The sequence below is a fragment of the Palaemon carinicauda genome, chromosome 37 (genome assembly GCF_036898095.1).
Source record: "Palaemon carinicauda isolate YSFRI2023 chromosome 37, ASM3689809v2, whole genome shotgun sequence".
NCBI lineage: Eukaryota > Metazoa > Arthropoda > Malacostraca > Decapoda > Palaemonidae > Palaemon > Palaemon carinicauda.
Window position 1 is genome coordinate 42,378,956 of NC_090761.1, and position 27,500 is coordinate 42,406,455.

At 34.2% G+C, this 27,500-nt stretch overlaps 1 protein-coding gene across 15 annotated transcripts in view; it reads left to right on the forward strand.

Annotated features, from left to right (window-relative positions):
• The window catches only part of unc-104 (kinesin family member unc-104), a 348,954-nt gene that overhangs the window by 75,498 nt on the left and 245,956 nt on the right, over nucleotides 1-27,500 (forward strand). Inside the window, exon 1 of one of the 15 annotated variants that reach the window (XM_068361055.1) lies at nucleotides 17,342-17,717. The exons of the other annotated variants lie outside the window; for them this stretch is intronic. The gene's annotated coding sequence lies outside the window, so the exon portion shown is untranslated. Of the gene's footprint in view, nucleotides 1-17,341; nucleotides 17,718-27,500 lie in introns of those variants that run through there. 15 annotated transcript variants of the gene reach the window in all.

The following is a 27,500-nucleotide window of genomic DNA, read 5'->3' on the forward strand; positions in this document are numbered from 1 at the left end:
AAGTCGGTTATGTCTTGATATAGATATGCACACACGCACATGAACCCCCCTCTCATCAGGGTATGGCTACTCCTCTCCCCTCTGCCAGTGGGAGGGAGACTGAGTAGTTATACGTCTGATAATACCGTTGAGTGTAACTGGAAATATATATTTATATATATATGTATATATATATGTATGTATATAATATATATATATATATAATATATATATATATATATATTTATATTATATATATATACACACACACACATATATATATATATATATATATATATATATTTATATATATGCACACATATATATATATAATATATATATATATGTATATATATATATATATATATATATATATATATATATATATATATATATATATATACATAACCAGATATTTTTTTGTTGGAAAGTTGAGTGAGGAATTGGAAATAAAATAAAAGTGAGATTGGAGAAAATTGTAAAGAAAAAAATTACAGTGGGAAAGTCTATACCAAGGGATTTGCAATTGTGAAAATAGAGGAGTAAAATAAGAACGGGAAAGAGAAAGTGAGAAAATCAAAATAGAAAACCTATTTAGTTTTTCCTTTTTTTTCCATAGCGAAAGGGGGGAGGGGGGGGGGCTGGGGATCCCGCATCCAAGGCCCAGTGCGAATTGACCCAGATCTCTGCAGTGGCAACGACTCCTCTGAAAAAGGGAGATTGGGGGGGGGGGGTTGTTTTGTGCATGTGGAGTAAATGGGTTGGGGAGAGTGTATTTGGAGAGCAGGCGAAGCTGGAGAGTGAAAGTGTATGAAGGGTAAGGAAGAGGAGAGGTTTGTATGTTTGGTATATGAATGGAGAGAGAGAGAGAGAGAGAGAGAGAGAGAGAGAGAGAGAGAGAGAGAGAGAGAGAGAGAGAGAGAATTGGGTCGTGGTTATAGAGTAAAGCCAAAATACTTGTCGTTAGTGTATGAGGGTTTTGGGGAGGATATATATATATATAATATATATATATATATATATATATATATATATAATATATATATATATATATGTGTGTGTATATATATATATATATATATATATATATATTAATGAGAGAGAGAGAGAGAGAGAGAGAGAGAGAGAGAGAGAGAGAGGAGAGAGAGAGAGAGAGAGAGAGAGAGAGAGAGAGAGACTATGGTCGTGGTTATGGAGTAAAACCAAAATGGTGACGACATTGATTTTTCTAAAAAGGAATTCTGATTTTGGATTTTAGTGATATACGGTCCGGTAGAGTCGTTTATCATGTGGTTAATGATTTTATTTAATTATTATATACGGCGAATGCCCTGAACAGTGGAAGCACGCGAGGTAGTTCACAGCTGCACACTCCTCTCTCTCTCTCTCTCTCTCTCTCTCTCTCTCCTCTCTCTCTCTCTCTCTCTCTCTCTCTCTCTGCTTTCACTCGCTCTCATGCAACTCCGGCACCTTTGAGAGGAGGTCATCTCGTGATATCGGATGCTAAATTTACGCTTATATTTGACTTTTAAATATTTGATATTGTGATCAGAAAAACGGTACACTCAAGTTATTAATAACTTTTTAAACACTGAGAAAATAATTATGTTATTTTTATCTCTGTGGCCGAGTTTCCCTCTCATTTCCTGCTTTTCTTGAGCAAGAAGAAATGGCCGCCATCTTAGATTTGCTTCCCCCTTCCTCTTGTGTAGAATCGGATCTCGTTGGCGGTTTGCATTACGAGGTTTAATGTTCATTTGGGTGTCGGTTGGTCCCCTTATCTCGTGAAGGTTTAAATTTTGAGGTTTATTTTTCACATTCAGGTTTATTTCAGTTTAAAGGTTTAGTGTTCATTTTGCTGTTTCACTTCCTGTCTGTAAATGGCTGGTTTTATATTGGTCGTGATTTTACTTTTTATATATTTTTACTTAATTAAATTTTTGATAAACTTGTCTTTTGATTTAGCTTTCTGCTTTTGACGGACAGATTCACTTTATGGATTGGTTCTTGTTTTCATTTTGATTATTTGATAACCAATCACTCTTGAGAATGGCTTCGAAAGTGTAAATGGAAGATTAACAATCTCAGTTTCATAGTTCGATTCTGTCTTCGTGTGTCATTCATCGAATTCTATATGTCATTTAGCAGAATACCAAAGAATTCGATCTGGAAAGGTGTTTATTTTTACACCATCCGTTTATAGAAGGTGGAACTTGTATCTTCCCTTTAAAAAAACTAGCTATGATCGACCTTGATCTTGACCCTGATTGACTTTTCTAGAAATTCTTTTGGATTGGGAAAGTCGATGAAATTGTCAGATCAGATGATGGGAAATTAGGAACGGAAATAAAACTGGTTCATCGCAAAAGGAATCGATAGCCTCTCTTCTAACAGGCAAAGCTTATGGAAGCCAAGAAAACTTCGAGAGAGAGAGAGAGAGAGAGAGAGAGAGAGAGAGAGAGAGAGAGAGAGAGAGAGAGAGAGAGGAGAGAGAGAGAGTTACAAAACTTATTTGAGAGGGAACGTATCTTGTTTCCCGTTTTTTTTCGTCATGAAATATCATTTTTTATGTTTTTATTAGCAGGTGACTGGTCAGTTTTGTTTCATTTCTATGTATTGGTCAGGGCATCAGTCACCCGTTGAGATATACCGCCAGAGAGTTACTGGATCCTTTGACTGGCCAGACAGTAGTAAATTACATTGAATGCATCTCTCTGGTTATGGCTCATTTTCCCCTTGCTTACACATACACCGAATAGTTTGGCCTATTCTTTACATATTCTCCTCTGTCCACGTACCCCTGACAACACTGAGATTACCAAACAATTCTTCTTCGTTTAAGGGGTTAACTACTGCACTGTGGCTACTTTCCCCTTGCTAAGGATAGAAGAGACTTTTTGGCTATGGTAAGCAGCTCTTCTAGGAGAAGGACACTCCATAATCAAACCATTGTTCTCTAGTCTTGGGTAGTACCATAGCTTCTGTACCATGGTCTTTCATTGTCTTGGATTAGAGCTGTTTGTGGGTACACTCGGGCACACTGTTCTATCTTAATACTCCTCCTTTTTTAATTTTTTTCCATAGTTTGTATATGAAAGATTTATTTTAATGTTGTAACTGCTACTGGAATATTTCATGATAATTGTTGGTTGCTTTTCATGTAGTTTATTTATTTCCTTATTTCCTTTTCTCATTGGGGTGTTTTCCCTGTTGGAGCCCTTGGGCTTATAGCATCTTGCTTTTTCAACTAGGGTTGTAGCTTGGCTAGTAATAATAATAATAATAATAATAATAGTTATTATTATTATTATTATTATTGTGACCTCACTACCTTATGTTTGGGTCTTATTTATATTCTTGGAAATATGATAATTAAAACAATCGAATGTTTTCCAGCCTTATGACGATAACTATTGGATATTGATGATAAAAATAATCTATAGAGCTTAGTTGAAATTTGTTCACCATCTACCTCTCAGCAGCTCATTGACTCAGCCGAATTAATTTAGATTAAAATTTTAATATTTCTTCTTCTTCTTCTTCTTCTTCTTCTTCTTCTTCTTCTTCTTCTTCTTCTTCTTCTTCTTCTTCTTCTTCTTCTTCTTCTTCTTCTTATTATTATTATTATTATTATTATTAGCTAAGCTACAAACCTGATTGGAAAAGCAGGCTGCTACAAGCCCAAGGACTCCAAACGAGGAAAAATAGTCCAGTGAGAAAAGGAAATAAATAAACTTGAAGAGAAATACTGTAATTCTATGGAGTATCCTTCCCATAAATAAGAAAATGCTCTCAGAAGAAAAAAGTGAAGTACGCTGACCTCGTAAAAAGAGACCTGATCGATGCAATTGCATCCATTATGGAAGAAGGCTTTATTGCGGATCAGCCATTGCTGCAATGTCACCTCATTGCGCCCGGGTCGGGTTTTGCGGGGAGGGAGGGACGTCTGTCACGTTGTTATTGTATGCAAAAGCAAATGGAACCCGGAATCAGGGTCACCCATACTAGGTTGGTTTGCTGTGAGCGGTCAGATTAAAGGCTTTCACCATCGTCAATCCGTCCGGGTCAGGGCGGTGATGAAAACGTGTCAGACCCCAGACATTACTAAGGACATGTCTGAGGCCTTTGTCCTGGCGTGGAATAGAAATGGGTGCATTTGTTGTTGATTTTATATATATATATATATATATATATATATATATATATATATATATATACATATATGTATATATATACATGTTCATATACATATATATGTATGTATATTTATATATCTTCATATGTATATATATATGTGTGTGTGTATATATAAATATATATATATGTGTATATATATATGAATATATGTATATATATATATATATATATATATATATATATATATATATATATATATATATATATATGTATATATACTAGTTCTCAGTGTGGATACCTTTACGTGGTGAAAGGGTTTGTAAATCCCCTTGATCAACAAAACTATACTAATCATACTAATCGGATACACTTATACTAGGTTGGTTTCCTGTGAGGGATCAAACTAAAGTCTCCCACAATCTTGAATCAGCCGTTGGCCAGCGTGGTGATGAAATCTGGCCAAACCACAGACATGACTAAGTATATGTCTGAGATTTTTATCCTGCATTGGACTAGAAGCAACTGTTGTTGTTGTTGTTGTTATATGTTTGAATGAGGGAGGTAATAGATGAGCTGTTGAAGTTGGGGTTAATTGAAAGATATGTCTCTCGAGAGGGGAAACTGAAATTTAGGGAAGAAGCAGCTCAAGGGAATTCCAATATTTTGGTGTAAAATCAGACAGTTGGAGGATGGTTGGTGTATGGGGGAGAACATCGCGTGTAAATTAGCCATGATAAAATTCTTACAATGTCTTGTGTATTACACACACGCAGAGAGAGAGAGAGAGAGAGAGAGAGAGAGAGAGAGAGAGAGAGAGAGAGAGAGAGAGAGAGAGAGATGAATGCAGTGCTATACCCAGTTAAGGCGATTAGTAAGGAGACTATGAACTCTAGTAAATATACTAGTAAGAACACTAAAAATGCTTGACAGCTGACGGTTCTATCTACTTGGATGTTTTTACTCATTGAAAGGAGACTAAATTTCTTTTTCTTTTTACTTCGTTTACGGTTGGTAAGCCATTTACATATTCAATCATTTTTGTAACGGGTCAGATAAGCGTATCACTCTATCTGGTATTTGTTTGAAAATCTAATCATTAAAGTTTTACGAGCCAGTATTTTTTTTACGTCTGTTTATTTAGGGGATGATAAGACAAAATCTTCTTTTTATCATCCATTTCTATTTCCTAAAATTGTGCATTACTTCTCTTGTAGTTTATTTCTTTATTCCCTTTCCTCACTGGGCCATTTTTTCCGAGTTGGAGTCCTTGGGCTTATAGCATCCTGCCTTTCCAACTAGGGTTGTAGCTTAGCTAATAATAATAATAATAATAATAATAATAATAACAATAATAATAATAATAATAATAATAATAATTTATTATTATTATTATTATTATTATTATTATTATTATTATGCAACTAAAACCAGAGTTATACTGGAGAACCAAAAAAACCCTCCTCGTTAAAAGAGGCGAACATTCTATAAAGCCTTTCATTTTAGTAGAGCAACCTACAAATCCATTAAAAGTATATAGGTCAACAGCAATTTTAATGAGGTTAATAACCCCGAAAAAAACTGGTTATTACCCATTGGAACCATTTCTGATAATCTGAATATGATAATGGGAATAGTGTTGTGTCACTTTATGATAGAGATAATTTTCATCATGACAATGGTGATCATTATACAGCTTAGCATATTAGAAATGGAAAATCTAACCATTGTTATCTAGTCTTGGGTAGTGCCATAGCTTTTGTACCATGGTTTTTCAGTGTCTTGGGTTAGTTCTCTTGCTTGAGGGTACTCTCGTGCACACGATTCTATCATATCTCTCTTCTTGTTTTGTTAAAGATTTTATAGTTTATATAGGATATATTCATTTTAATGTTGTTACTGTTCTGGGGATATTTTACTTTTCCTCGTTTCCTTTCCTCACTGGGATATTTTCCCTGTTGGAGCTCCTGGGCTTATAGCATCCTGCTTTTCCAACTAGGGTAGTAGCTTAGAAAGTAATAGTAATAATAACAATGGATAAAAATACCTATATTGATGCTCTATTATTTTTAGTTGGGTAATCTCAGAGATTGGGTCACTGGAACTAGGAACGACAATTTTGGTGGGCTGAAAAAGCCACAGGAATGAAAATATAGAGAGTGATTTCACGTTATAAAAGTTATTTTATAGTTGAGCTGAGCTTTTCTAGTTGTAACTGTTCCATTTAGTTTCACCTGTGAAGTTTTTTTTTTTCATGTAGGATTCTAGCTTTATGATATATATATATAAAATGTATATATATATATATATATATATATATATATATATATATATATGTATGTATATATATGTATATATATATATTCAAATATTTATGTATAATTATATGTATGTATATATATATATATATATATATATATATATATATATATATGTGTGTGTGTGTGTGTGTGTGTGTTTGGTCATTTGTGTTTTTGTGTATGTATATATATATATGCAAATATGTGATATATATATATATATATATATATATATATATATATATATGTCTGTGTGTATGTATGTATGTATGTATGTATGTATTCATATATGAGCGCATAAATATGTGAATTTATATGTATATATAATATATTTGGATAAATTATATCATGCACGTATACATATACAAATATACATGTATTTAAAAGGACAAATGCCTATCAGGTTTCCAGTTACTTGGCTTTCCTCATCGATTAGTATCAGAGAAGAAAATTGCATTTTTATTTTCCCTTTATCTTGAATCTTTTCTTCCGCGGAGAGATGAAATAAGGTCTACCAATTATGCCCTCGCAATCTCATGATTAGTCCCGGCCAGATTAGGGCCTCGATTAGAGCAACGAAATGGTTTATTTCTTTTCGCGGTGGTTTTGCAGCGGAGCGTTACAAAGGGTTGAGTAATTTGTTCTTTTACGCAGGTGGTAGTTTTTTTTTTTTTTTTTTTTTTTCTTTTTTTTTTAAGCGTTTAGTTGGTAAATGTTTTTTAAATTGTAAAAATGTATAAAATGGAACATTTAGATTACCTCTATTGCCATTTTTCTTTATTTGATTATTGCAATTTTCTCTCATTGTCCTGTTTATTAATAATTTACAAAAAAGAATCATCATCATCATCATCATCATCATCATCATCATCATCATCATCATCATCATCATCATATTATTATTATTATTATTATTATTATTATTATTATTATTATTAGCTAAGCCTCAGTCCTTGCTTGGAAACACAAAATGGTATAACCCAAGTGACTCCAACTAGGAAAATATCCTAGTGAGGAAAGGAAATAAGGAAACACACAGAATAGTGTGCCTGAGTGTCCCCTCAAGCAAGAGAACTCTAACCCGAGACAGTGGAAGACCATGGTACAGAGGCTATGGCACTGCTCAAGGCTAGAGAACAATGTCTTTATTTTGGAGTATCCTTTTCCTAGAAGAGCTGCTTACAGTTTTCTCCTAAATAGCATTATACTATCTTTGACTTGAAGAAAGATATTGTTTTACTACGAGCCTTTGTTCTCCAATTGCTGGAGTTATTATTATTATTATTATTATTATTATTATTATTATTATTGTTATTATTGTTATTATTATTATTATTATTATTATTATTTGCTAAGCTACAACCCTAGTTGGAAAAGCAGTAATCTATAAGGCCAAGGGCTCCAATAGGGAAAATAGCCCAGCGAGGAAAGGAAACAAGGAAAAATTAAATATTTTAAGAACAGTAACAACATTAAAATATATATTTCCTATATAAACTATAAAAATTTTAACAAAAAAAGAGGAAGAGAAACAAGATAGAATATTGTACCCGAGAGTAACCTCAAGCAAGAGAATTCTAACAAAGACAATGGAAGCCTATTGTCCATGATTTTCTTCCCAGTCTTTGGAATTACTTGAAGCTAAATAATTGTAGGATGTTTTAGTGAGGCAGACATACCTTTTGGGTCTTGGTACCTCTCGATTTTTTTTCTTGAATTATATATATATATATATATATATATATATATATATATATATATATATATATATATATATATATATATATGAATCAGAACTTGATTAATGCAGATTGTGTGTTAAGTAGATGCTGCAAATCGGTTTTTTAGATCATCGTTTTAATCCAAGTTATTTTTAAATATAAAACGTATTATTCTCATGGAGGTCTATAATCGTCCAGACGTCGTACTATTAAGTAGGCAAATTAGCCAGTCTTAGCCAATTAAATATGTATGGGACAAGTAAGGGCTGCACTTCAAGAGATGTGAGGATTATTTAAAAAAAAAAAAGAAAAAAAAATAGAAATATGAAAAAATAAAAAAAAAACCCTAAGACTTCGTATTATATCTAAACTTTCATATTATGCTCCCTTTAAAGGTTTAAAGGCCACTCATGAATGGCAGAGGCAAGGGATAGTGACAGGACAATGCCTTGGCTTAGACTGACCATATATACATTTGATCAGCCTCCAAGCACCCTTTCCACCCAAACTAGGACCAGGGAGAGCCAGGCAATGGATACAGATGACTCAGGAGGCAGACGTGTAGGCTCCCCCAAACCCCTCCATCATTAGCTCACAAGGATGGTGAGCTTGCAGACACTACAAGAAACTACCGAGCTTGAGCGGTACTTGAACCCCAGTCAGGCAAGGACGTTTCCAATAGGCCATCACAACCCCCTTGACGTGATTCTCATTATATTAGTAACGTTGGACTTATTTATTCAGATACATGAAGATATTGATATTTGTTTCATGCCTTGACTTTTGTAGCACTAATAATCACGAGATAAGAAAATATCAGAAATACATCCCATTCTCGTAAGGTGTCCTTTATCTATAGGTTGATGGTAGTAGTCCTACCTATTTAATCTCTTTTGTTTAATAACTGGTGGAAAATTATTTTATCCAGGTGTCTCGAAGTGTTGGCATCATCAAGATGTTAACCCTAATCAGAATGTGTTTTATATGGCCCTAGGTTTCAATTCAAAAGGTATTTAGAGCGATGCTTAATTGATGTATTACTAAAAAGGATTATGATAATAACAAGCAACTATTATTATTGTTATTCTCGATATTATTAAGATACTAAGATACAGTTAAAGAGTGTTTTGTATAAAAGTTACTCCATGAACTTTATTTTGTTTCCTTTTATTCGGTCACAATGTTTTACAATACAAAATCTGTTTGTTGTTTTTTTGATGCCAAAATGTCGCAATGTTTCAAGCAATAGATCTATAGTTTATTCGCATGTAAAAGCATGGTCCGATTTAGCGAGGTATAAAAGGTAATTAATTTCATATGCAAAACAGTTGTAATTAATGATATTCGCATCCAAATGTCATAAATCTTGATGGTAAATGATGATAAAGTATAGAATGGATCTGTCGCAATACTTCACTGTACAAATTCTAAATGGTTTTCCTAACCCAGAGTTAAAAGGTTTAAAGGTCACTCATGAATGGCAGAGGCAAGGGACAGGACAATGTCCTGGAGACAGACCATATACACAAGTGATCAGAGCCCAAGCTTTCCCTCCACCAAGCTAGGACCAGGGAGGGCCAGGCAATGACTGTGCATGACACATAGGGTAGACCTGTAGGTTCAACAAAATCCATCTATATATAAGGATGGTGGGAATGCATACACTGCTAATACATAATGATCTTGAGCTGGTCTCGAACACTCGTTCAACAGATTGCCAGGACTTTTCCAATTGGACACCACAACCCCGATAGTCTTATTGATTGCTAGAGACAAGTGCTTTTAAATTATCATAGATTATATGGGTCAAAAGTGTGACGAGCCGAGAGAAGGTTGTGACTCAAAGGCAGTATGAAAGCAACTGAGTAAATTTATTATAGAACACTCTCCTTTATATACAAAAGCTCAAAGCAACAAGAAATTTCACGTTTAAAAACAGACACTGTTACAGAGGAGAAAAACAGACATGTTTAATCTGGTTCATTTTAGTGCAAGGGAAGACCGAAGATACAAGCATAATATATACACATAATGAACTATGTACGATCGTGTGACACACGGTTGGTACAAAAGGCTTAATTTTAAAGGGTCATTGAGACTCGTGACGCTTTTTCATCATTACTTTTCATCATCGCCATCATCATCATCATCTCCTACGCCTATTGTTGCAAAGGGCCCCGTTTAGATTTCGCATGTCGTTTCTATCTTGAGCTTTTAAATCAATACTTCTACATTCGTCATCTCTTACTTCACGCTTCACAGTCCTCAGCCATGTAGGCCTGGGTCTTCCAACTCTTCTAGTTCCTTGTAGAGTCCAGTTGATAGTTTGGTGAACTAATCTCTCTTGGGGAGCGCAAAGAGCATGACTAAACCATTTTCATCATTACTTTTATATATCAAATTAGTTTTAGTATCATGCCAAATATTCAAACTTTATATTAATATCAATTAGTAAAAATAATTTATTATCGTTGTATTTATAAAAAAAAAAAATTACAGGTTACAAGATGAGTTGGGAGGTGTTAATAATATTTTTTTGGCGATTTTTAGGTAAATAAAGAGTCAGGAGAAGTTAAATAGGGGAGGGGGGGGGGGAGACGGAGCGTAGGCCGGATGGGTAGGGATTATCTAAAAATGTTCAAGGCATAGTTATCGAAAGATGTAGCAGTAATTAGCCCTGGTAATTATGATCGTATTTTGCATTACTTGGCTCTATGAACACCTTATTAAAAGCATAAAATTTACCCAGAGTTTCTTCTGTTTATTTGGGTTTTTCTCGTTGTGTACGATGGAATGAAAGGAGGAACTCTAGGTTTGTGAAAGGCTTAATTTCTTTTATCATTGTCTTTTTATTATTAACATTATTTTGCTATTTTTTGGTGTTATTATTATTATTATTATTATTATTATTATTATTATTATTATTATTATTATCCCGTCACACTCACACATACCCCTCTCACTAGCGTATGACTACTCCTTCTCCCCCTTCCCGAGGGATGGAGAGAGCCCAACGTGACCAGAAAGTAATATATATATATATATATATATATATATATATATATATATATATATATATATATATATATATATATATATATGTATATATATATATGTGTGTGTGTGTATATGTATATTTATATATATATATATATATATATATATATATATATATATATATATATATATATATACACATACATACATATAATATATGTATATATATGTATATATATACATATATATACATATATATATATATATATATATATATATATATATATATATATATACACACACATATATATATATATATATATATATATATATATATATATGTGTGTGTGTGTGGGTGTGTGTGTTTGCGTGCTCGCTATAGTTATGGTTATTGCAACATTAATAACGGCAACAGAATCCCGAGTCGTGACAGGGCTTCTGGGCGTTATGTATTCCGGGTGGCGAGATAGGAACAGAAATGTTTTGCCAAATCTATTAGAGGATGTAAGTTCATGACGATGAATACGAATGAAGCGACGGGAGTCAAGTTTGATCAATACCCAGTGGGTTTATGTCGATGTGCATGTGTCGTGTGTAAATTTGCAGTGTCTCTGCTTGTGTGTGTGTATGTGTGTATGTTTGCGTGCGCATTATTCAACTAAAGGACATTAATAGAATAGATTTCGTTGAACTGTTTCTTCTATATTTTATCTTTATAGATATAGGGAAAAGGTTACTAACTTAATAAGAGCACATTTATAGTTGATAAATGCAGCATTATTAAACGACGCAATGCACAATGCAGGTGATGCTACTCGTCACCTCCTCTCTCCCAAAATTCCTAACGAAATATTTGTGAGGAGATTTCTAGAACCTATCCGGGTATTGTATACTCCTTTGTGTATATTTGAATTTGAGCAATCCTAAGGCTTTTAGTTATCTGATCACGATTCCTCCTCTCATTTCATGATTTAAATACTTTGTATCTTTGACGTAGCCTTTGAGAATTCAGAATGTGTATTTTGACTTGATTTCGACGTATTTTTCACAGTCCTGAAGCGTATTTAATTCTGAGTTGTTCTCTCATACATGAAACTTGTGGTGGCCTATTGGACATGTCCCTGCGTGGTGAGCCCCGCTCAAGCTTGATATTATTTTGTTGTCTACAACCTCACCATCCTTTTGAGCTAAGGATTGGAGGGGAGAAATCTTTGGGAGCCTATGGATATACCTGCTGAGTCATCAGCAGCCATTGCTTGGCCCTCCCTGATCATATGTATACTGCATATTGTCAGTCTTTAGGACATTGTCACTTTCCCTTACCTCTTCCATTCATGAGTGGCCTTTAAACCTTTAAACTCCTGCTTTGGCTTTCTTGCCCTTTGGACTGAAGGCTACGCCCTTTGATGACCCCCAGGGTCCCATTGATACTGTTCATTACCAAAGCTCTTTTATTCCATGTACCCTAACACTGTGGAACAATTATCTTTGTAGCTATTGGGATGGTGATGCTCATATGTTCACAAGAGAGATAAGGTAATTCAATATTTTCTGGTGTCTAAGTGTTTGTAGTTTGTATTACTTTTTATGTTCAGTAATTGTTTATCAGTATTTTTACTTAACATGATTTCATTGATATCTATTTCGCAATGTCTTGTTTTTGTGGAATTTTGATATATATATATATATATATATATATATATATATATATATATATATATATATATATATATATGTGTGTGTGTGTGTGTGTGTGTGTCTGTGAGTTTGTGTGTATGTATGTATATATGACTATAAATATGCATATTCATATATATATATATATATATATATATATATATATATATATATATATATATATATATATATATTTATACAGTATATATGTGTGTGTATGTATATATGACTATATAGATATGCATATTCATATATATATATATATATATATATATATATTGATTATGATAATTATGATAATAGCAATAATCAAAATAAAAGCAATACCAATCAAGTCTTTAATGTCTAAACGCCTTACAAGCAAAGCTTCATAAAGCCATTGTCAAGTATAAACTCTTCTATAATGCCTGCAGATTAGGCCTAACTACAATTCACTGACGTATAATTTTGTGGCAAGTTCTGCCCCAAGCTAAATTGGAATTAATAGGAAGAGAAGTGCGCCGAAGAGAACTTAGGATTAACTTTGTAAATCTTATTAAAGAATCTTTTTTTCTCTCTAAGGGCGAACAATATTATGTTGACCTTAGGCGTTTAATGGCAATTTCCCTGCCTCCGTAAACACTGCTTCTGTAAGTAATAGGTTTGGGTAGCTTTCACTTTACAGGTAATTTTTGTGGGATTCAGTAGTTTTTTGTTATTTACTTCTCTCCTATCTTTAGATTGTGATATAAATTAATGAATATTTAACCTTCTAGTCTGTTATATCGCTTTCTTTTTCATTTTTTTTACTAAAGTCCTCAGCATTGAGTGGCACTCAGTTGTGTAACTAAGGGGGTAACGCTGATAGGGACTTTTCTACCCCCCCCCCTCTCCCGATCAGGGTAAAAAAGTATAAGTATGTAAATATACTGTACATTTAAAATAATCACCGACTCACCAGGGTAAGGGGGAGGAGGGGTCTCTTTACTAACCCCCTCCGTCTCCCAAATCTGTAGCTTAGCCTATGGACTGGCTCTGTGTATTTATATTGAAGAGATGCGCAGTTCTTTCTCTTGCATTTAAAACCCTTAGTCTTTTAACGAGAGATTAACTATATTTAACCATAAAGGATGCTGTATTGGCTGATTGGTGATAAATGTTCAAGCTATATTTTCTTATGTTCGCACTTTTTACTGTTATTGAGGACTATCAAATATTACAGAATTTGTATTTTCATTGACGACTGTAATGCGTCCTGTATCCTACCGGTTTTAGGTTTGGTAACGTCAACAGATGTGCTTACAGTAATCATATGAGCTTCCATTGGAAATAATATCTGGTTAACAGCCTCATTTCAAATCACCGTTTTAAAGATACTTGTAAAGATAAAAGTTATATATATATATATATATATATATATATATATATATATATATATATATATATGACAATTTCTAAGAAAATTGTATTTTTATATTATCGTCATCATCATCAGCCATTATTAGTCCACTGCAGAACAAAGGCCTCAGACATGTCCTTCCACTTGCGTCTTTTTATGGCCTTTCTGTGCTAGTCCACACCCGCAAGCTTTCTTAGTTCTTCAATCCTCCGTCTTTTCTTCCTTCCCTGTTTCTTTTGCAATCTCTTTGGACCCATTCTGTTATTCTTAATGTCCATCTATTATCTGTCCTTCTCATTATATGTCCTGCCCATGTCCATATATGTTAGAATATCCTCTACTTCAGTTGACTCTCTTATCTGTGTTGCTCTTTTCCTGTCTCTTAATGTTATTCCCATCATTATTCTTTCCATAGCTCTTTGAGTTGTAACTAGCTTATGTTCTAAGGCTTTAGTAAGGCTCGAAGTTTCTGATGCATAAGTTAATACTGGTAGGACCATCTGATTAAATATTTTTCTTTTTAGAAAAAGTGGCATTTTGCTACTGTTTTATAATCTCAGTTTGTTTACCCTAGGCTCTCCATACCATGCATATCCTTCTTTTAATTTCGGTCTCGTGTCCTGGGAAAACACTTATGTCATAAGTACGTATATTCACTAAAAAAATCTCTCGAGGTTCGTCCATATCTCTTATTTGTTGTCTCTTCATTTTTATTGAACATTATCTTAGTTTTACTCTTATTCATTTTCAGTCTTACATTTCTCCTTTCTCGATTCAAATCATCTTTTCATCTTATATTTAGTAATTCCTTCGGTGGTGCACTAAACACAACTATGTTATCTTCAAATATTAAGCTGTTAATGTATTCCTCATTAATATTAATTTCTACATTTTCCCATTCTAAATTCTTGAAAACTTCTAGGCACGCTGTGAATGATTTAAGAGAGATGAGGTCTCCTTGCCTAACTCCTTTCTCTATCGGAATTTTCTCTCTATGTTTATGTAGTTTTAGGATTGCTGTACTTTCTGTATAGATATTTTCAAGTGTTGTAATATAACATTCTTCTATTCCTTGTTTTTGAAGGGTTTTCATTACTGCTGAGGTTTTGACAGAATCAAAAGCTTTCTCATAGTCTATAAATTGCATACATAATGGTTTGTCATACTCTGTCGATTATTCCAGCAGCTGGTTAATTACATGGGTATGGTCATTTGTTGAATACCCACTTCTGAAGCCTGCCTGGTCTCTTGGTTAGTTAATTGAAGTCTAGCTGTCTTTCTTTTCGGCCTAATATGATATTTGTAAATATTTTATATATTACGGAAAGTAAACTTTTTGGGTGGTAATTTTTTATGTCTTTTGTGTCTCCCTTTTGTGATATTAATTCGCAATGGTTTATAAAATTGGAGTTGAATTTTATCTTTAAGAATTCATGCAATTAAGAAAATTCTGTATAAAAAAGTCACGATAGTTAAGGAAACCTACATATCATTTTACTGGGCTTTCATAAACCTATTAAGTCAGTAATTTTGTCAATGTAAAAATTTTATCAAGAGAAAGTTTGAACATAATATTTTACTCCTGTTCTTAAAACCTTTGGCTTAATATTTTCAAATGCACATAAATGAATAATGTACTACACATTTTTCTTTTAAATTTCAAATAATTGTTTTTCCGCCCAGTAAGTGGGAGTTTTTCTTTTATGTGATTTCCAGGTTTATACATGTTTTTTTTTTTTTTAAATTTACTGTAGTTTGAGATTATGTTTTTCCTTTATATTTTTTAATTAGTAATATTTTTCTGTGCTTCACATTTCCAATTACTTTTTGTTTACCTATCATTTTTCCTATTTTATTTTTCATTTACTTTTTAGATTGTCATTCTTTCATGTTTCTATTATTTTATTTTTATTTTGCTGATTTGTGTATTTTCTTATTAATATTTTTCATAATTTGGCCATTCAGTTTATAATTATATCCTTATCGTTTAATGGATATGTTTAAAACAAACACAATCATGTTAATAACTATAATGATAAATGTATATGGATGCCATCCTTACTATTCATAAGGTCTTATTTTTCTCTTTGCTCATTTATTTGTTAATTATTCATTTAGATTAGAGAGAGAGAGAGAGAGAGAGAGAGAGAGAGAGAGAGAGAGAGAGAGAGAGAGAGAGAGAGAGAGAGAGAGAGAGAGAGGACCATATTTCATCCTCAAGGTTAGGTAACATTATATCCTGCGTTTAAACATTGCTCACAGTAACCCAATACGTATCCCTGAAATAGGATCTTCTACAGCCCTTTTTTTTATGCCTTTTCTTTTCGGTGGACCGGAAGGGATCTGGAAGATGATTTCTGGAAGTCTGTCCGACGAAATCATGCCTAAGTCATTATGACGGCTAATGACCTGGACAAGTAAAAAAGTATAATTTAGATTCTGGTCATTATTTCCTCTGATGCGTTTGAACTACCAATCAATGTTTGCAAGAGGGAAGGGAGGAGAAGGGGTTTGAAGGGAGGGAGAGGAAGCAGTTGGCGGAGTCTGTTATCGAGAAAGTTGTCGAGAGGGGAATTTGCTATCGATAGAATTGGGAGGGAAGAAGAAGACACGGTCGCCATCTTTATAAAATGTTCGCCTCCGATTTCGGAACGTCGGCCGGAAAGTGATAAGGTGAATTCACCCTCCTCCTTAGATTCGTCATCGGTCCTCGCGACATTTTTGGGCCCTTTTTCCAGAACTGTCATTCACTGAATTTTTGTAATTATTGACCAACCGTAGCGGCTGCGATTCGACAGTCGTCATTGGTGGAGGATCGTGACGTCGTGTGACGTCATCAGTTTGTTTACTCCCGGACCGCTCAATGGGAGAGGTGTTTCCATAACATATTCTTGCTTGACGTCTTTCAGGTGTTATATTTGCAGCTTTGAATCGTAGCAGTTTTGTACAAGCCGACATTTTGTTATGGGAATTGCGTGCTAGAAATTCGGTGGTGTTGAGTAAGGGGTGAGATAGAGAGAAAGAGAGAAAGAGAGAGAGAGAGAGAGAGAAAAGAAAGGAAAGCGAGCAAAGGGGGTTGAATCTGGAAAGTGTAGTGGGCGGATGGAAAGGCGCCTGCGCCGCCTGACGTCAGCAGCCGCTGGAACCTGTTCGGGGCCCTACTGTATTCCTAGCGAGTGCTCTGAGTAGCTTTGTGGTACGCGCCAGTCCTGCTGCTCCACCACGGGATATTATATTTTTCTGGTTCACCTCCAGTAGGACGAAGATGTGGAAGGGCAGAAATGTAGTCCGGAAGAGGAGCTTTTGAAAAGAAAGAGCACCGCTGAGCTCCTTTTGCAGGAGTCGCCGGGTGTATCTAGGACAAAACACAGGAAAAAAAGAGTGCTTGGTGTGTTGTTGAGTGCCTCCACTGCTGCTGCTGCTGCTGCTTCTGCTGCTGCCGCTGCTGCTGCTGCTGGTGGTGGTGGTAGGGATCTTGCAACCGATCAATCCGTCGCGGCTGTGTTGAGGGAGGCCATCTTGGCTCTCTGAGTGAGTATGGTCAAACCTTTCTTTTGTAGACGTGCCCCACCCTTGGTCTGTTTCGCGTCTTTGTCCACCTTTTTGAGTGACATCGTTGGGAGATGAACCATCCATCAAGACAAAACATATGTAGCCTTTTTTATTAGGTTTATCAAAAACAGAGACATCTGAGGGGAGCTCTAGGTCTCTGGCCATGACGCACTTGAGGCCAACAGCTGCTACGCATGATGTCATGGAGTTGCTTTATTGGGCAAAATCAATTTTAGATTTCCAATATAGAACAAGTTTCTTATTCAATGACTTGAGTGCTCAGAGTCGTGTTGCTATATTTTCTCATTATTTTTGGATCTTTTCAATAGTGGGAAGAAAACAGTAGAGGCATTTAAGTAGTAATGCCAAAATGTCTACAGTTTCTGTATATGGAAAAAATATCGGAATATGCAAACATATTGACCCATGTTAAAGGGGAATGAAAGCTGTCGCATTGCAGAAACGAGTTCATTCGCAAAAGTGGCTGGGATTCATGTCTGCATAGGAAATAAAAGGATTTATGTATGGGACAGTCACTATTTCATTTATTGAATTTTATAATTTTATGCATTAATGAAATTGACTTTCGAATGAATCGCAGAATGGTGTTGCAGCCCAACATATGTTAACAGTTTTTCCATTCCACAGATTGCTAAGCCAGTAAATGATTATTTTTTATTAAACAAGCAATGGATCTATAAGAATATTCTTGCAACCAAAGCAATTTTTGATAGGAAAAACTAATTTTCAGACATATTACTTTAGGACGCACTGAGACGGTTGTCATTTTGAAAGCCACATGATCTATTTGTGGAAAAAAATTAGATAAAGCATTTGTCATTTATTTTTTTCATTTCCCGAAGCTTAGTATCGAAATTTTATATGGGAAGAAGGCATTCTAAACTCTCGAGTTAGTTTTACCCTTTTTTCTTTGTGGGGGGGAGGGGGTTATTTATTGTTTTTTTCAGTTAATACCTTGAATTAAATTGCAACCGACTTAGTGAGGTGTATGATATGGATTTTATTTAAATCCTTTGCTTTATTTATTCAATAAGAGTTTGGGACCCTGTTTCCATATTGATCCGTAATATTATGATTCAAATCCCACTTTCACCAATAGGGCCCTTTTGTGTTTCTAAGTGAACAAGTGGATTTGCTTGAGGATTCCATTGCATTCAGAGGTCTTTTTTGCCACACTCAGTGGTCTTTTTTCTCACACTCAGTGTTTTTTTTCTCACTTTCAGTGGTCTTTTTTTTCCTCACTTATTTTTTCTCACATTCAGTGGTCTTTTTTCTTACATTCAGTGGTCTTTTTCTCGCATTCAGAGCTCTCTTTTTGTCTCAGCGGTCTTTTCTATGATTTATTAGTCGTTTTTTTCTTGCATACTATGATCTTTTCTCTCATATTCAGTGTTTTTTTTTTTCTTTTTATTTGATTTCACTTACGTCATTTAGTTCCGGGACAGAATGACCCTCCTCTCCAAATAAGTGTAAACAGTGAAATCGAAGACAAATGTTTGTGTCAGATTCTAATTGTGCAAGAGGGCGTATATTTCATTAGTGAGGTCAGGGTTATGCTGAATTGCAACGCAGAGGCCCATAAGATTGGACGAGATCTAATTTTTCGTTTGTCAGAAACGTAGGAGTATAAGCGTATTGATTCTTTGGGTAACCTCAGTTAGGGGTGTTTACAGGGGGTTGGCTGGGTTCATTTCCACCAGCTTGCTCTCCTTTCGACCTATTGGGACTCTTCATTACTTCTTTTACTTGGAATGCCCCAACTTGAAACTAAAAGAGAAATGCTCAGTAGTCGAGTGGTGTTCTCTGTGGACCACTCCACATATTTTTAAAGGATTTTGTTTTCAGAGGCCTTTCTGTCCCTAGTTGCACCCACATTCATAGGAAAAACATTTACTCTTCATCTGTTTCTGCCTCTGTCTGTATCTAACTTCTCAAACTTTCCTTTCCTATTGTAATTGATGGGTTTTCATCCAGAATCAACTTATCTTTGTACTTCAAGTTCACAAATACAATCAAATTCTCATTTACTTTTTCTTATCAGTGGTTTTTTGTCCAACCACTCTTGATTTAGTACGAAATAACCTAATGGTTTTAGAGTAAGGTTTTTAGTTTAGGCTTCCTCAAATCAAGTCGGATGAAATAGAAAGACAATTGATTGAGTGAAAAGAGACTCCAATCTCTTAGTACTCCCATCTCTTTACTGAGGGAATGTTTTAAGAATCCATGGAAACAGATGGAACAGGGGGAATTCTGTAGCTTTCTTTTTAAGGGAAAACCTTGTTGGTATTACATGGATAAAAACCAAATTAATTTATAATGCGTATTTTGGTCATTTTTTTTTCTCGATTAGTTCAAGCGGTCAATGCATGTGTTCCGTAATGAAATATTTAACAAAAGCATATGGAATCAGTGCCTAACATGTACTGTATGTATGAGCGCGAACTCTTTCAATGAAATACGAATAAATGTATGACGTTGTGTGTTCTATACCCACTTTATAGTTAAGCTGGCAAGCCAACACATACGTGTGTGTATATATATATATATATATATATATATATATATATATATATAAGAGATTATGAAATGTAGAATGCCGCTTTCTCTAAAAAGATAAGTATTTAATCAGTTGGTCTTACCAGTAGTAATTTATACATCAGAAACTTGGAGCCTTACTAAATCCTTAGAATCAAATTAAAGAACTATGGAAAGAATAATGATGTGAATAATACTAAAAGATAAAGAAAGAGCAACATGGATATGAGAGCAAACTAAAGTAGAGGATATTCTAACAACATTTTAGAAAAAGAAATGGACAAGGGCAGGACATATGAGAATGACAGACAATAGATGGACGTTAAGAATAACAGAAAGGGTTCCTAGAGATTGTAAAAGAAGCAGGGGAAGGAAGAGAAGGCGATGGATTGAAGAACCAAGAAAGTTTTTTGGGTGTGGATTGGCTCAGAAAGGCCATAAACAGTTGCAAGGGGAATGAAATTTCTGAGGCCTTTGTTATGCAGTGAACTAGTCACGGCTGATGATGATGGTTACACACACACACACACACACACACACACACACATATATATATATATATATATATATATATATATATATATATATATATATATATATAATGTATAATTACGATTTTTTTCCATATTTTTTCATAAAAATAGTGGCTTCGTAAAATAAACTTCACAAATACTGCCATATTCATATAATTATGGATATTTGTGAATAAAGCTTATGTATATATGTATCTCCGAAAGAGAGCACAATATATGTGTCAGAGAGAGAGAGAGAGAGAGAGAGAGAGAGAGAGAGAGAGAGAGAGAGAGAGAGAGATTTGTGGAAGCCCTTGGAAGGATTAAATACTTATTGGAATAATGATGAAAGAGTTGTGATACGGGGTATAAATTGCGCATGATTCAGTCTTTGAAGGCTTCATGCACCTATAACACGTGAGAGAGAGAGAGAGAGAGAGAGAGAGAGAGAGAGAGAGAGAGAGAGAGAGAGAGAGAGAGAGAGAGAGAGAGAGTAATGTGTATGACACTTGAGTAGTCTTGTAGTTTTTTCCGTTCAATGCGATTGAAAATACCTTTTTATACATTTGAAAGTTTTAACCGTATGATCTTGAACATGGCTGTCTCAATTGGTAATGCGCAATTGATGGGTTTAAATCAATACTCAGATGTTACGAATGACTGGAAAAAAGATAGTTTCAAAAATAAGTGCATAAAGTTATATACTGGATTTAGTCCCGAGAAATGACACTCTAGAATTTGGTTTTGTGATTAATATTTTTTTCTGAAATGTAATGGGAATCATATTAAAGTAGATTGAATAATAATTCAAGATATTTTTGAAGAGTATTGACTTCTATGACAATGGTACTTTTCCTTTTATAGAATGTTTAATCAGTTTAATTAATGAAGAAGTCTTGCAAGTCTAACCCTTTCAAGACGCGTCCACCTACGCTGCCTAGTGGAATAATTTTGTTGAAGCAAAGACCTATTGTAAGGAAGGGCTTCTTTAGGGCGTTTTAATATATATATATATATATATATATATATATATATATATATATATATATGTATATATATTTGTGTGTGTGTGTATTTATGTATATATATATTTATATATATACATATATATATACATATATATATATGTATATATATACATATATATATGTATATATATATATATATATATATATATATATATATATATATATTTATATATATAATTAAATAAACAAGTGGACGGGAAAAGATGATACTGGAAGTAAAATTAATTTGAATTTACTGTAGTTTGATTTTTAGATCCCTTTCTTAGCGTGGATGCCTTAACATGGTGAAAGTGTTTTGTTTATCACCATGATCACCAAAGCTGTACTAATCAAGGCTACCTATGATTGGCTTGCTGAGTACGATCAGACTAAAGTCTCCCACCATCACCAATCCGCAGTAGCCAACTTGGTAATGAAAATTGACGAAATCCCAGACGTGATTAAGGACACGTCCGAGTCCATTGTCCTGCAGTGGACTGGAAACGGCTGCATTTTTTTTTAAGATCTTATGATTAATACCAAGGCTTTTAAAGGGAATTGAAAGATAGTTATTTTAGTTGCTATTGTTTATTTATATCTTTTATTTATCCATTGCGTTACTTGATGAACTTTATTATTCTCAGTTATCGTCATTCTCTCAAAATATGACCCGTCCAAAAGAAATCGATTTATGAAAGATTAAAATCATGTAACGCTTCATCGTGTAATCTTCTTGAGAACATAAGTGATATTGTAGAGTCCGTCAACCCTTATCTTCACTTACTTTTTAGTTTTCTACCTCTGTTCAATTTTTTTTTCCTTTCATGGGTCTATCTTCTAGATTCTAATTCATTTGATTATTTTTCAATTCTAATAAACATTATTATTATTATTATTATTATTATTTTTATTGTTATTATTATTATTATTGTTATTATTATTATTATTATTGTTATTATTATTATTATTATTATTATTATTATTATTATTATAGTGCTGCGGGGTTTTACCTTGTTGAGCCTGGAGGATGAATGGTCTTATCGGCCCCGGCTATACGAACCAAAATTGATAAATTAAGCATATAAAGAAATCTATGTCTGTTTATCTTGTTTTTTAAAGTCTCCATTGTTTAAAGTCTCTTTTAAGTCTCCATAAATTGCTTTTCTTTGGAAACTTTAGTTCCGTGCATATCGGGATAGATCCCATAAAGAGCGTAAATTCCTTTGAAAAAAATTCACTTTCATCAAATCTTAAAATGATCTCATCCTATCTTTGCTTTGATTATCCTCATACCTCATTAGTCCTTTGGAAATTCTCTTATCACATCATCAAGGCTTTGAAAAATGTATCTCGCTGCTTAAGAAAATCTTGTATCCCTTTAGCAACTTTGAATGGAAAGTCTCACAGTTCATTTATCCTGAGAAAACTCTCGAAACTCATTAATAATTTGAAAATTATCTTATCACGATTGACTGATTTTATGCTGAAGCTTAAAGATTTTCAGTATAATCACAACATCAGTGTATGTTTTTTTTTTTTCTTCTTCAAAGGAATTCAGCGGATTCCTACAAAGTTAGAATAAATAGAAAAGGATTAAGGAATAGCAGCGTCATTTTAAGACCATATGGTAATTCCAAAATGGAGATGTAGATGGTTTATTACCACTGCCTCTATATGGTAGCGTGCGCAGCAAATAGGGTAATTTCTTCTAGCCATAAAATTTGTGGCCCGTAACAGCTTCCAGGACAGGCCTCTACAGTATGCAAAGGATCTCTTCTTATCTGATACTTTAGTCCTTTGCTGTTTTACAGAAAATGTTTCAGTTGAAATTGAAATTTTTTTAGGGAGGTTTGCATTATTGATTGTTTTGCTTAATGACCACAATTAAAGAAAAAATAGAATGTTAGGTTTTTGATAATGTACTTTCACGATTAAATAGCTGTTCCTAGGAGCTATTTTTTGCTAGATGGTGCATCATGGACCATCGGTATTTATAGAAGTTAACTATTAGATTTTACAATTTGAGGTCTTCGCTGTCCTTTACTGAAAAGACAAAATGGGCCATGAATCAAGCCACGGCTACTGTATTATTATTATTATTATTATTATTATTATTATTATTATTATTATTATTATTATTGCTAAGCTACAACCCTAGTTGGAAAAGCAGCATTATATAAGCCCACGGGCTCCAGCAGGGAAAATAGCCCAGTGAGGAAGGGAACTATGGAAATGAATAAACTACAAGAGTAGTAATTAACAATTAAAACAAAATATTTAAAGAACAGTAACAACATTAAAATAAAACTTTCATATATAGACTAAAACACTTAAAAAAAGAGGAAGAGAAATAAGATAGAATAGTGTGCCTGAGTGTATCCTCAAGCAAGAGAACTCCAACCCAAGACAGTGGAAGACCATGGTACAGAGTCTATGGCACGACCCAAGACTAGAGAACAATGGTTTGGTTTTGGAGTGTCCTCTTAGAAGAGTTGCTTACCATAGCTGTAGAGTCTCCAATACCCTTACCAAGAGGAAAGTAGCCACTGAACAATTACAGTGCAATAGTTAACCCCTTGAGCGAAGAAAAATTGTTTGGTAATGTCAGTGTTGTCAGGTGTATGAGGAGAGAGGAGAATGTGGAAAGAATAGGCCAGACTATTCGATGTATGTGTAGGCAAAGACAAAACGAACCGTAACCAGAGAGAGGGATCCAATGTAGTACTGTCTGGCCACTCAAATGACCCATAACTCTCTGGCGGTAGTATCTCAACGGGGGCCTGGTGCCCTGGCCAACCTACTACCTACAAAGAGTGATGCTAATTTAGTCTTTGAATAGAAATGGGTACGTAAAGTGATGATGCTGCAAGTCACAGAAGGCATTGAAGGCTTAGTATTAACCTCGATATTATCAGCTGATTGTTCATGGCCAAGACTATTTCGTAGTTCAAAAAGATAATTAATGGACTAAAAGTGTCAATCAACACCCATGCAATGGGTTACTTTTAAGTTATTGCAATCAGGTTCTAATAGATAAGGATATTTGAGTTGACTCTCGCAAGAGCTCCTTCTTTAATCTTTTCTCTGTAGTTGTATAAATACAGTATATGTAATAATTTGCATATCAACGTTTAGGCCAGACAAGCTTTGAATTAAATTTTAAAATGCCAACGGAAGTGTAGTGATTGTATATTTGTTTAGACCAATACTTCTTCAGGTTTGTGGTGCATTAGTTCAACCCCAAATTAAAAAATTTCTCACTTTGGTTGATATTGTCAGAATATTTCCCCCTAGTGAATCATCTTTTTATCAGGCCTTTATGTCATCTCTGGCCTACTGTATGTATTCTGAGAGTGAATTGTTTAAAAAAAAAAAACCTACTCCTTTTGAAAAGCTTCATTGCGTATTCTGTATTTTCAAAAGTTTTGGTTACTTCAATTATCAAATTTTATCGACCTTGATATTCCTATATAGTCAATGATAATCATATGGAAATATTTTTTTTTTAAATTAGATAATTTTATTTTTGATATCCCTTACGAGATTTTTTTTAGATAAATAATTTTATGTTGAATATCCCTTACGAAAAATCCATATACGTACTAATCTTGCAAGGGAAATTAACTTGGCTTTTTTTTTTTTTTTTTCAAAGGAGTCAATTCCTTTGCTGACTTCAACTTAGTTTTTGCCTGTTGAAGTTAGGGATAACTTAGCTATAAACAAACTATTCGGGTCAATTTTTTTCTTCACCAAACTGTAGATGGAAATTCGGATTTACTTTATTTTACTATTCATATTGCATTAAGATTTCAATCACAGCTCAGTCTGTTAATAATTAATTGGAAGCATTCAATTAACACCCATTACTATTAATAGAAAAGTATTCATAAGCAACTTGTCTTGGGCACTAGGTTGAAATGCTACATTTCATCTTTGTGAAAGAAAAAATGCTAGATGAATAACATATTTGAAAATAGATGGGCACTTATAAGAGCGCAGACCTCCACCACGACAGCTTATTTCTCGACCTTTTGCTCTACTGTGTCCTTGACCTTTGACTTTAACATGTACTAATTGGCGTAGATTTCCATACACTAAAATATTAACGAAGTTTGAAGTCTCTAAACTTATGGCTACTTACGTAAATTGGACATTTTGCTTGACCGTGACCTTGATCTTCTAAACTTTAACCACTTCCAGCTTTTTGCATAACAGTTAATCCCTACAAATTTCATTACTCTACGATTAAAATTGTCGCCAGGAAGGTGTGCACAAACAAGGGCACAAACAGTGGGTAAAACATAACCTCCTTCCAACTTCGTTGGCGGAGGTAAAGATAAGACAAATACATGAATACTTTCATACATTGACTACTTTGAACAAAGTAGTGGGGAAAGCACATTAAAGTAGTATTGCAGCCGTTTGGAACGATTTCATGCATCAGTGACGCTACCAAGGCGAACTATTCTCAGTTTTAATGTAAAGTGAATAGCTGACCCATGGAACATTATTATTGTTGTTTTTGTTGTTGTTGTTGTTATTCGGAAGACGACCCCTCATTCCACAGTTGTTAAAGCTCACCGTTAAAGACAAGAGTCTGAGATCCTCGGAGAAATGTGGAACGTGCCCAAGTGGGATATATTATTATTATTGTTATTTCCCAAGCCACAACCCTAGTTGGAAAAACAGGATGCTATAAGCCCAGGAGCTCCAACAGGGAAAATAGCCCAGTGAGGAAAGGAAACAAGGAGAAATAATATATTAAGAACAGGAAGAACATTGAAATAAATATTTCCTATTAAAACTTTTAACAAACCGAGGAAGAGAATTAAGGTAGAATAATGTGCCCGAGTGTACCCTCAAGCAAGAGAACTCTAACCCAAGACAAGGGAAGACCATGGCACAGAGGCTATATCATTACCCAAGACTAGAGAACAATGGTTTGATTTTGGAGTGTCCTTCTCCTAGGAGAGCTACTTACCATACCTAAAGAGTGTCTTCTACCCTTACCAAGTGGAAAGTATGTAATCGTCATTCTAAAGGAAAGGAAACCGCACTTGGTTGAAATCCATGCAGGTCAACGCCAGAAATGGCACGACCGAAGGGCTGCATTATATGGAGTTGAGGTAATCGCCTCTGGATGTGGGAAGCCATACGAACAAATACTTGCTTTCTGGCAGCTAGCGTTAGGTGGCGAGGGTAGCTCCAAGTTTTATTTTGTATTTAGAATAGTTAAGTTGTGTTAGTTCTGTTGAATATCAGTCTTAGTATTAGTAAATTTGAACTTTATATGGGAGCCATATTTGTGTTAAGGTTACTTGTAAACTTCTTTTCCCTTCATGGGAGCGCTTTTAGATGTAGGAAGAGTATCGTCAATTTATACTCTCAAACTTCTACAACCGAGATTATTATTATTATTATTATTATTATTATTATTATTACTTGCTGAGCTACAACCCTAGTTGGAAAAGCAGGATGCTATAAGCCCGAGGGCTCCAACAGGGAAAATAGCCCAGTGAGGAAAATGAATAAGGAAAACTGCAAGAGAAGTTTAAGAACAATAATAACATTAAAGTAAAGCATTCATATATAGAATATAAAAACATGAAAATAACATGCAATAGTGGCATGTAATCATAATGGTAGTTATAATAGACAAACCTTTCCAGGCTTCTTAAACTCGGCTT